Raw genomic sequence first — 11520 nt, 5'->3', positions numbered from 1 at the left:
ATCCCCACCTAAATATATTGCTCAAAAAGCTGCCAAAGCCAAGAGTCGCCCCAAAAGCTTTAGCGGATCCAGTTTATACGGGAAACCGGATCGAAGACCTAAACAAGTTGACCACGTTTATGAAGGAAACCGGGCCGAAAACCGTACAGGTAACAAGGTTACAGAAGAAGAGAAAAAAATTGACGCCCAGGAGAAGGCACGACTTAGCTAGCATGCAGAAAGACCCAACACCACGAGAGACACAAGTAGATGTGAGATGTTGTTGAGGGTCACAATGCCAAGACTGTGCAAACAACCTAACGCACCGCACCGGCATGTGTACCGAGCCTCACGGAACAACAGAGGATCATCCATAACCAACGAGTGCCAAACCATAACACGAACCTTGACTGGGAGATCTGCCACGAGCGGTCGAGACGATTAGCAGGTTGGGGAGGCATCATTGCATCATCATTGAGCAAAGGTGAACCAAGACAACACCAAGAGCCCGAAACTCACCGCAGCACAACGGCGACCATGGGAGGGTCTTGAGCATGCACAACAACAGTACAGAGACCACACGATGGACAGCCGAAGAGAAATCACATGAAGAACACACCAACATGGATGACACACTAAATGATGGGCATGGGCGGATGGATGGTGGCGAAGGGCTCGACGAGGAGGCAATGTTGGCGACGATTTGGGGAGGAGGGGCGGAGACAGAGTGGGTTGAAGCAAAATGAAAAGGTCACACAGAGTGCAGAGAAGTTCACCATACGGACGTGAAGTTGCAAACTGCGCCATCGACATGGAGGAGAGCCCAAACCAAGCCGGTACAGCTCAAAGACCACACCTCCAGGAAGGAAAGCGACACCGGATTGGCGCCGCCGTGGTCAGCTGACACATGGGCCAGCAGGGATTTCTCCCAAAGCTAGTACCAGATCAAGGCCGACGTCAGAGCAGCTCCGACAGCCGAAGCAATGCAAATTGACGACCGACGGGCCACCATCCATAGGGGTCGAAGGAGAGGCAGGCGTGACGTGATGGAGAGTCGAGGAGCCGGCTGGGGGGTGGGGTAGCACGCAATGGAGCGCAGGGGCGAAGACGGCCAGGTCGGACACTAGACATGGCAGATCCGATGCACGCGTGCTTGGTCGTCGATGCAGGGGACCTCAAAGGCACAGCTAGCCGGCGTAGGTACTCGGCCTCGCCCAAGCACCAGAACCAGCGCAGGCACTGGGGATGAAGCAGAACAAAGGAGGCCGGGCTGCCATTCTGAATTTTGCAACACGTTTTGCCATTTTTGGAAGAGACTGTCGGATTGGCCGGTCAAAACTTGTGCAAGCATCCGTTGCACCACACGGGACTTGTCACTTGTCCAAGTAGCAGTGGTAGAGATGGACCGTAGTATTTATTGGAACATGTGGATTTTTAGAGCACGGGCTCCATGAGCCTAAACTCCATAGGATATTTTCTGGAACGGATGCGGATTTTTAGAGCACGGGCTCCTGGACGCCTCCTATCCTCACCATCTAATATTGCTTTGAGATCCGTACTACACAACTAACTTACTACATAAAAACTTTCTCTTTTTTGTTTCTTCAAAAGAAAACAACAAATGAACTTGAAACTCTCGAGGACAACAAAACATTCTTAGAACAATGTGGGATAAAACTTTCAGATTTTTTTTGTCCAAGGAAAATATAGAAAATGAGATTTTTTTAAAAAAAAAATCTTATTTCTAGTATTTATGATGCGCGGAAAAATCTGAAAGTTTTTTCCCACATTCTAGTAAGAATGTTCTGTTGTGCTGAAAAAGTATGAAGTTCATATGTTAAACTATATGAGAGAAACGAAAAAGAGAAAAGTACTTGCACGAATCGCGATGCAGAATTGAATGGCTAGATAAGGGGGTGTCCATGAGCCTAAGCTCCATAGGATATTTTCCGGAACATGTGGCCACGGGAAGTCAAAAGAAGGTGCATGAAACAAGACAAGGTCCAACGAATAATGCTTCCTTTTCTTCTCAGAAGTTTTTTCTCAGAATGCCTAGGCTGGGGTATTGGTTAGATATTAGTAGGCCGGGGTGGGGCACAGGAGTGAGTGAGGGAGACGAAGCAAACAGGCAACTTCAACCCTGAACTGAATCCCTGAATGGTTCATGCGAAGAACAACGACATGCAAGTCCATCTCTACTCTCTTCTTTCTTGTGAGATCATGGCAATGTCAGTTCTCCTTTCAGAAAATCAGAATGAGTGAGTGAACGAAGTGCTTCGACGCGAATTCGATGGAAGACCGTCGGCAAAGGAAGGGGCTGCAATTCATACGGCGAGTTTGCTTCGGAGTCGAATCAAGGGCGGGGATGCAGCCATCATGTGTGACCCAAGATTTGCATAGAAACAAGATGCTAACTTGGACAGAATTACCCATGTTCATTTAAAACCAAAGATCATCCATGCATACATATGCTGTGAAGGATTCTAGGTATAGAGAAAAGACCATCATACCAAGGTGGAAAAAAAAAACCTGAACCTAAGGTAGCTACCAAAGGCGGTGACTATCAGAAATACTATTCCTACAGAAAAAATTACGTACTGTGAGAGGAGTAACTGCCTGGAACAAAACATGAAAATAAGGCCGTTAAATTTGAAGTAGGATGTACCCCACAATTTTATTTTATTCTTAACTAGTATGTAGGATTTTTTGTAAAACTTGTATGTAAGAATAGCAGCGGTCGGTGACTATAAAAAGGCAGTAGAATGATCATATGCTGTTGTTGTCCTGAGAAGACCGCCGGCTTGAGGACCTAGCAGAAGCTGCCCAAGTACACGCTCTCCTGACCACTTTGGTCTAGTCTTCAGGAGAACGAGCGTAACTACAAAACAAGCAGTAGAATGATGATATGTTCTTGGCTTCATGAGGCCGCATCATCGTCATGTGCATATGATGGGTTCTGAAGCTCCCTCCGAGCGACATCACCGTGCCACTAGTAATATGCCAAATACATGAGAAAACCTAAGATTTATTTATTTATTGCTGATCCAGCTCCTAGTTCATTGCAGCATCAATCTGGCTCCATTCCCAGCACAGGGTGGAACAAAATACATGAGAGCCAGTCTTGGTAATATAATAGGTGTACCGAACAGCCTAGTTTCTTTCGAAGTAGTTCTTCTGAGATCATCACCGAGGATTTTATGGCTGCGAGTGACATTAATCGTTTAGCACCATAGCGAAAGAAGGAACTAAGCAGAATTGTGGCTTGAAGCACAATTTATAGCAGACAAGGGGAGAAAATACCAAATTAATTCAGTCCGATCTCATCTCGAGCTAGTTACCGTGCTCCTTTCCTTGAGCTGTTGTTTATCGTTGGTGTGCTTCTTGCTCCTTGTTTTTTATCTCCTGAACCGGATGCAACTAGTGCTTCTTGTTCCTCCTCTGCAGCCTTTGTGTGGACTAACCAAGTAGTAGCACGGAATCACAACAGGAGTTAATTAAACAGACAAAGCTTGCGTGTGAACAAACGCATTGAGAGCCGTGCTGATTTACCTCCAGATTCGATCAAGTGCTGGGACAGTATGTCCCTCACCCTGATTGCGTCCTCATCTCCTACCTGCCGCACTTGCGTGATGTCATTCTCCCCCTGATGGCTTGGCATGCCTGCACCCTCCTCCATGTCTATCACTATGTTATGCAACGCGCAGCACGCGCCTATTGTCCCGAACACTTCATCTTCATTACTTGGATGCCAACCTTCTCCCTGCAGGCACTTCCACGTGTCTTTCAACCTTGCCAATGCCCTCAGCGTGACGGCTGTAGCTGCAGTGTGCCTCCTGTTGAACTCCGCTTTGGAGTCTGAGAGTGAGAGGTCATTCTCCAAATGGTAAGGTGTGAGGAGCCAGGGACGAAGAGTGTATCCTGCATTACCAATTATGTATTCTCCGACATCTGAGCCATCTTGATAACCTCAACATACTGCCATTAAGCCAAGCACCATTCTCGCACTTCTCAAGGAGCTCAGAGTGACGCAAAATGTTCGATTTGTTCATACTGCCTGTCAAGTTCCACCAAATGTCTGTGAACCTCATAACTGCATCAACGATGGCCTGCATTAGGATGTTGTCATTCTCCTCACCATCACAATTTGCTGACCCAAGCATGATGTGAGCTGTATGTACAACACCACAGCAGTTTGGCAGACCATGGATCTTGTCAAACTTACACTTGATCTTCTCCATTTTAGCAGAGCCAGGCCAGCTACAATGGTGCATTGCTCGCTCCCACATAGCCTTGAGAAACTGTGGCGACCCGACCCAAATGGATCGAAGTCTCTGTGCTTAACTGTCATCCCTAGACTGGTATGCTGACACACACAGTACTCGAGGAATTATAACAGATTTCAATCACACACTTTATTATACCGAGGTCCTCAAAAGAGTATTTATTACAATAATATGGCCAAAGGCCATCTAAAATAAAATAACTGCGGAAGCATCGAAGGTAAATGAGTCCATCCAACTCCACGGCAAACTGAGTGCAGAACAACGACCTATCGCACCTTTAATCCTCGTCGGAAAAGTCTGCAACATGAGACATTGCAGCCGTGTAGGTCAGCACATGGAATATGCTGGCAATTTCACACCATAGAATAATAATGAAAAAAAGACTATCTCTATATGCAAATTTAGCTGGTGGAGGCTCTAAGTTTAATTTTTGCATAAAGACAATTTTACCCTACAACAAAGGAATACATTTTTATTTACTACTAAATTAAAATGCCATTATTGAGAAGGTTCCTCCAACTCAATCTCAAAATTCCCAAGTTATTAGTAACCCAATAATTTCATTAAAGAGTGATGAGATCAACCAATAATTCACTTCTAGATACTCAAGTTGTCCATAACCGGGGACACGGCTAATCGTGATTAGTTTGTACACTCTGCAGAGGTTTGCGCACTTTTCCCCACAAGACTCGACCACCTCCATGATCGGAAGATCGAGACATAGCCTTTCTGAAGTATTCCCTCCAAACTCTGGGTAGACCGGTACATCTACTTTCCCCAACACCACCTAGTCTACCACGGAAAGAGGTCACACAACTTACTCAACTATGCCAGAGCCCATAATGGCTTGTGGCTGTACACGGAAGTTTCTAGGCATGAAATACCTTATGATCCCTTTGCGCCTGGGTGGCGGACCTAGGGTAATCACACGGGTACTCCGAGATTCCCCTTGGGCAAGCACTGATTACTCCAGGTGCCCCAAAAAATCCACCTAGATGTGTATTAAAGTTGCCACCTTAGGTTATCCCAGAATTATTAACTCTCACAACTTGCATGGATCACACATACCAATCCCCGTCTACGAGCATGGCTAAGCAAGATATGATATAACGAATATTCCTGGGGTGATCAGAGGTCATAGGTTCCTACCACATGAACTACAAAGCATAACCACATGTTCCCAATCCTACTCATGCAATCTTTGAGGGTGAAACTAATGCATAGTAAAAACTGGGCATTGAAAAAAAATTATGATCAAAGTGTGAACTTGCCTTTCCGTCGTTCGTTGAACTATAAAGATTTGTAGTAGCAAGCTGCACACTCCGAATGATCTAGCGTAAGCAAGCAATAACATACATAAGCATACAAGCAAAGATCCAAAAAGAAAACAAATGAAAGACTTCGAAACATTCCAAAACATCCAAATAAAGTTTCTGTATAGAATGAAATTTTTACTGCAACAAAAATAAATGGTTTTGGTTTTTAACAGAAAGTACATTCCGCAAGCTTTGATTTGCAAAAAGAATCACTCAAAACAGAGTTACGAAACTCGAGATATGGCCTAACGAAATTTGAATTCAGATATGTTTGAATTCAAATTTTAATTTTTTTTCAAAAGTACTTTTCATTTGGTTCTCTCGATAGAGGATATTTTTATAAACTACTAGGAAAAATAATCAACTAAATCGAATCTATAGATTAAAAGATATACTAGAAAGAAGATTAGGTAAAGAATCTGAATTTGGAAAAAGTTCGTGAAAAAGAAAAAGAAAATCGGCCAGAGACAAGTGGCGCTTTGGATTGGCTGCCTGGGTGCTCACCGGACTTGTCGCCGGAGACGAGGAAGAAGGCGGCTCCGGTGTGCTTCGGCGAAGGATGCGTGTGGGATGGTGTAGAGGACGATGAGGTGAACCACTTGAACAAGTTGTGGTGGTAGATTGCTTCTTGTACACACGATGAGAGGTCGCCGGAATTCACGAACTCCGACGAGCAATTGGCGAGGTTAGGGAGGGGGAAAAGCTCCAGAGGGAGAGGGCTTCGGACGAGGGGTGAGTGGGGCTCCCAGGGGTGCTTTATATAGGGCTTGGGAGGTCAGAATTCGAGAAGATTGTGGTGTTTAATGGTGGTTGTTTCTCTGCCTCGTAATGGCCATTACAGGCGACTCCAAGGCGCACTTGGAAGGGGAAGAGATAGTGGGAGGCGAGGGGAACATGTTCTGGGGGTTAATGGGTGCGGGGGAAGGAAGATGAGGGGAGGAAGAGGGGGAAGGCGCCATGGACGAACGTTTCTGTCAGTGTTCACGTACAGAGAGGAGGAAGAAGATAAGCACGTGGGAAGAGGTATGGGCCTTAGGCCTGGCCAGGGCGTGTAGCAGAGTTTTTTTAATAGAACACTATGGCACCTAAAAAAACAAATAAATATAAGTCTAAAAATGCCAGAAAAATTCACATAAATATATGGTCTTATATATGATCTTGTGAACATTTATCCGGCCTAAAATGCAAGTTTTCAAAAATAAACTTTTTGCTAAACTAATAAAATAAAGTGCAAATAAAACCCAACAAATATATTTTGATTCCAAATTCAATTTCCAATATTCTTTTTTTTGAAGAAGTCATTTTATCTTCTCTCTTTATTTTATTTTTGGAATAATGGAAATAATTTTTTGGTGTAACCAAGTTTGATCCAATTTCCAAATTTTGAAATTTCAAAAGTGGGTTTTAGGGAAACTTCCAACTCTCTCTTTTGGTCCTTGAGTTGCTCAAAGTTCCTTGGATCAAAATTCAAATAAAACAAATGGGGCAAAAATGCATAAATCATGGATGCATATGAATGATCTATTTATAAACATACAAATTGAAAATTGGGATGTTATAAATCTACCCCCCTTAAGATGAATCTCGCCCTCGAGATTCGGGTTGGCTAGCAAAAAGGTGTGGGTGGTCCTGTCGGAGATCTTCTTCTCGTTCCCAGGTGGCTTCTTCTTCGGTATGATGACTCCATTGAACCTTGCAGAAATGATGACCTTGCTGCGGGTAACCCTGCTTGCAGTCTCGAGAATCTTGACGGGCTTCTCCTCATAGATTAGATGACTATCCAACTGTATGGCCTCCAGTGGCACTGTATCTCTTAGAGGAATATCGGCCATCTCTGCATGGCACTTCTTCAACTGGGAAACGTGAAACACATCATGAACTCCTGACAAGGCTTCGGGTAATTCCAACTTGTAGGCAACTTCACCCATGCGTTCTAAAACTCTGTACGGCCCCACAAATTGTGGTGCCAACTTTCCTTTGGCTCCAAATCATTTTACTCCTCGAAGTGGAGACACACGAAGATATGCTCTATCTCCGACTTCATAGGTTACCTCCTTGCGTTTAGTATCAGCATAACTCTTCTGTTTGGATTGGGCTATTTTGAGTCTGTCATGGATCAATTTGACTTTCTCCTCTGAATCTCTAATTAAATCTGGTCCGAATAATTTACGGGTCTCCAACTTCATCCCACATCAATAGTGTCATGCACCTCCTTCCGTACAAAGCTTCAAAAGGGGCCATCTTCAGACTAGCTTGATAGCTGTTGTTATATGAGAATTCTGCGTATGGCAAATTATCATCCCAACTAGATCCATAATCTAGCGCACAAGCTCTCAACATGTCCTTCAGAATCTGATTGACTCTCTCGGTCTGCCCATCTGTCTGCGGATGGAAACCTGTACTGAACTCTAGCCTGGTACCCAAAGTTTCGTGTAATTGATGCCAAAACTTTGAGGTAAATTGTGTTCCTCTATCTGATACGATGGTCCTCGGAACTCCATGCAGACATACGATCCTGGTCATGTACATCTTGGCCAACTTAGCACTTATATATGTGGTTTTCACGGGGATGAAGTGAGCTACCTTGGTCAAGCGATCAACCACCACCCAAATAGAATCATAGCCTGATCGGGTCCTGGGTAATCCTGTAATGAAGTCCATGCCAAGCTTGTCCCACTTCCAATCTGGTATCGGCAAGGGATGAAGTACTCCTGCTGGTTTCTGGTGCTCTGCCTTAACCCTCTGACATACGTCACATACTGCAACATACTCGGCAATATCCTTCTTCATACCTGTCCACCAGAAACTTTCCTTCAAGTCCAAATACATCTCGGTATTGCCTGGGTGTATCGAGTAAGGCGAATCATGAGCCTCCTGAAGAATCAACTTCCTGATCTCTGGGTCATTGGGCACATAAATACGCTTCTCAAACCATAAGGTTTCATGTTCATCCTCACGAAATCCTTCCGCCTTTCCTTGGTTCATCCTTCCCTTTATCTCCGCAATACCTTTGTCTAACTTCTGGGCTTATCGGATCTTTCCCAGCAAAGTGGATTGGATTTCCATTGTGGCAACAAAACCTCGTGGTACTATCTCCAATCGAAGATCTCTGAGATCATCAATTAACTCCTGAGATAATCCTCCTGCTGTGAGGGTATTGACATAACTCTTGCGGCTTAATGCATATGCCACAACATTGGCCTTTCCTGGGTGATAGTGCAATTTCATGTCATAATCCTTTATGAACTCCAACCATCTTCTTTGCCTGAGGTTCAACTCCTTCTGCGTGAAGATGTATTTCAAACTCTTATGATCCGTGTAAACATCACAACGATTTCTGATAAGAAAATGTCTCCAGGTCTTGAGTGCGTGCACTACGACTACTAACTCCAAATCATGCGTGTCATAATTCTGCTCATGAGGTCGAAGCTGACGTGAGGCATATGAAACAAATCTTCCTTCTTGCATAAGAACACCTCCAAGTCCCTGACGAGAAGCGTCGCAATATACTTAGAAATCCTTGCGTATATTCGGAAGAATTAGCATTGGGACTATGACCAAACATTTCTTCAGCTCCTGGAAACTGGCCTCACATTCGTCGGTCCAAACAAACTTAGTGTCTTTCTTCAATAACTCTGTCATGGGCTTCGCGATCTTGGAGAAATTCTCAATAAATCTCCGATAATATCCCGCGATTCCAAAAAAACTGCGAATCTCTCCGACTGAGGTGGGTGCCTTCCATTCGATGACGGCTTCAACCTTGGAGGGGTCTAATGCTATTCCTTCTCCTGATATAACATGTCCGAGAAATCCGACTTCCTTCAACCAGAATTTGCACTTGCTGAACTTTGCGTATAATTGATGTTCCCTGAGCTTCTCTAGAACCAAGCGCAAATGTTCCTTGTGTTCTTCTTCATTCTTCGAGTAAATCAATATGTCACCAATGAATACCACAATAAACTTATCCAAGAACTCCGTGAATACCTTATTCATCATACACATAAAATAGGCAGGGGCATTAGTCAAACCAAAAGACATGACCGTATACTCATAAAGCCCATATCTCGTGGTAAAGGTTGTCTTGGGTATATCCTGTTCTCGAATCTTCAGCTGGTGATATCCTGATCGAAGATCGATCTTGGAAAAACTTTTTCTCCTTGTAGTTGGTCAAACAAAACATTGATCATTGGCAGAGGGTACTTGTTCTTAATCGTCACCTCGTTTAGCGCATGATAATCTACAACCATTCTCAAGGTTCCATCCTTCTTCTCAACTAGAAGCACTGGGGCTGCCCAAGGTGATGAACTCGGTCGAATATAACCTTTCTCCAATAATTCCTTAATCTGCTTCTTAATTTGCTCCAGATCATTTGCGGGCATCAGGTACGGTCTCTTGGATATTGGTCCGGTGTCGGGTAACAATTCGATCAAAAACTCTATGTCCCGATCTGGTGGCATGCCGGGCAATTCCTCGGGGAATACATCGGGATAGTCCTTCACAACTGGTACTTCTTCTTGAACAACTCCCAAAAGAGAATTCACTTGAGTCCTGTTTGACGTATGCCTCGACACATACTTGATCCGTTTCCCCTCTGGGGTGGTGAGAAGAACCGACTTACTGGCACAATCGATGTTTCCCTCGTACTTGGATAGCCAATCCATACGTAGGATCACATCCAATCCTTGGGATTCTATGATAATGAGGTTTGTGGGAAACACATATCTCCCTATGGTCAATGCCAGCTGAAAACATCCCCGGCTAGCCATATACTCTGCTCCTGGGGGACTCACTAACACATGTGACTTAAGGGCTACGGTCGGCAACTTAAACTTATCCACAAACCCCTTTGATAGGAATGAATGCGATGCACCAGTGTCGAAAAGAACAAGGGCTATAAATGAATTAATCAAGAACTTACCAACAACGATGTCAGGCTGGTCATAAACTTCCTCCACATTGACGTGATTCACCTGACCTCTGGTGAAAGGATTGGGCTTCTTTCCAGAGCTTCCATTTCCATTCCCGTTCTTCGCCTAAGGGAAATCGATGGTGTAGTGTCCGGTCTTCCCGCACTTGAAACAGGTAATGTGACCCAGATCCTTCTTTGCCGGTGTAGCGGGCTTGGACTAATGCTGATTTCTGTTTCCTCTGTTCTCATTGCCATTCCTATGGCCATTATGGTTATGTCCATTTCCTCCATGATGAAAGTTCCTCCATGGTTATGGTGAGTGTGTCCACCATACTTGCCGGATCCTGATCCATTATTTCTCGAGTACGGGGTATAGAGGGGCTTTTGCTGAACTCCAGAGTTGTACTTTCCCTGTCCGTACTTCCTCTTGCGATTCTCCACCTGCTGCTGCTTGCCTTCCAGAATGAGAGCCTTGTCGACCAACTCTTGATAATTGTTAAAGGTAGCCATAGTCAACTGAAGTCCCAAATCATCGTTTAGTCCCTCTAGAAATTTCTCCTGCTTAGCGGCATCATCGGCCACGTCTCCGGGAGCATACCTGTCTAAGTTGCTGAATTCCTCCACATAATCACCAACAAAACGATTTCCCTGGCGTAAGTTGCGGAACTCACGCTTCTTCAGACTCATAGCTCCGGCTGAAACATGTGCGGTACGGAACGCCTGCTGAAACTGATCCCAAGTAACATTGGCTATGGTAAATGTAGTGGTGTAATTCTCCCACCATGAAGCTGCTAGTCCATCCAGTTGATGTGTGGCAAAGAGCACCTTCTCAGCGTCAGTGCATTCTACGGTGGTCAGCTCCCTTCCGATCTTGTGAAGCCAGTCATCTGTGATGATTGGGTGTGCTGCTAGAGAACATGGGTGGGTTTAACCTCAGGAAACGGGTAAGGTTGTTGTTGTTGTTGTTGTTGTTGTTGTTGTTGTTGTTGTTGTTGTTGTTGTTGTTGTTGTTGTTGTTGTTGTTGTTGTTGTT

At 44.6% G+C, this 11520-nt stretch overlaps 1 pseudogene; it reads right to left on the bottom strand.

Annotated features, from left to right (window-relative positions):
• Positions 1-936: 936 nt before the first annotated feature.
• Positions 937-11520, bottom strand: part of LOC119339592 — a 24081-nt pseudogene continuing 13497 nt past the window's right edge.

This window comes from Triticum dicoccoides, chromosome 7B, assembly GCF_002162155.2.
Source record: "Triticum dicoccoides isolate Atlit2015 ecotype Zavitan chromosome 7B, WEW_v2.0, whole genome shotgun sequence".
Taxonomy (NCBI): domain Eukaryota; kingdom Viridiplantae; phylum Streptophyta; class Magnoliopsida; order Poales; family Poaceae; genus Triticum; species Triticum dicoccoides.
Note: the sequence above shows the minus strand (reverse complement) of the source record. Positions and strands in the feature narration are given on the sequence as shown.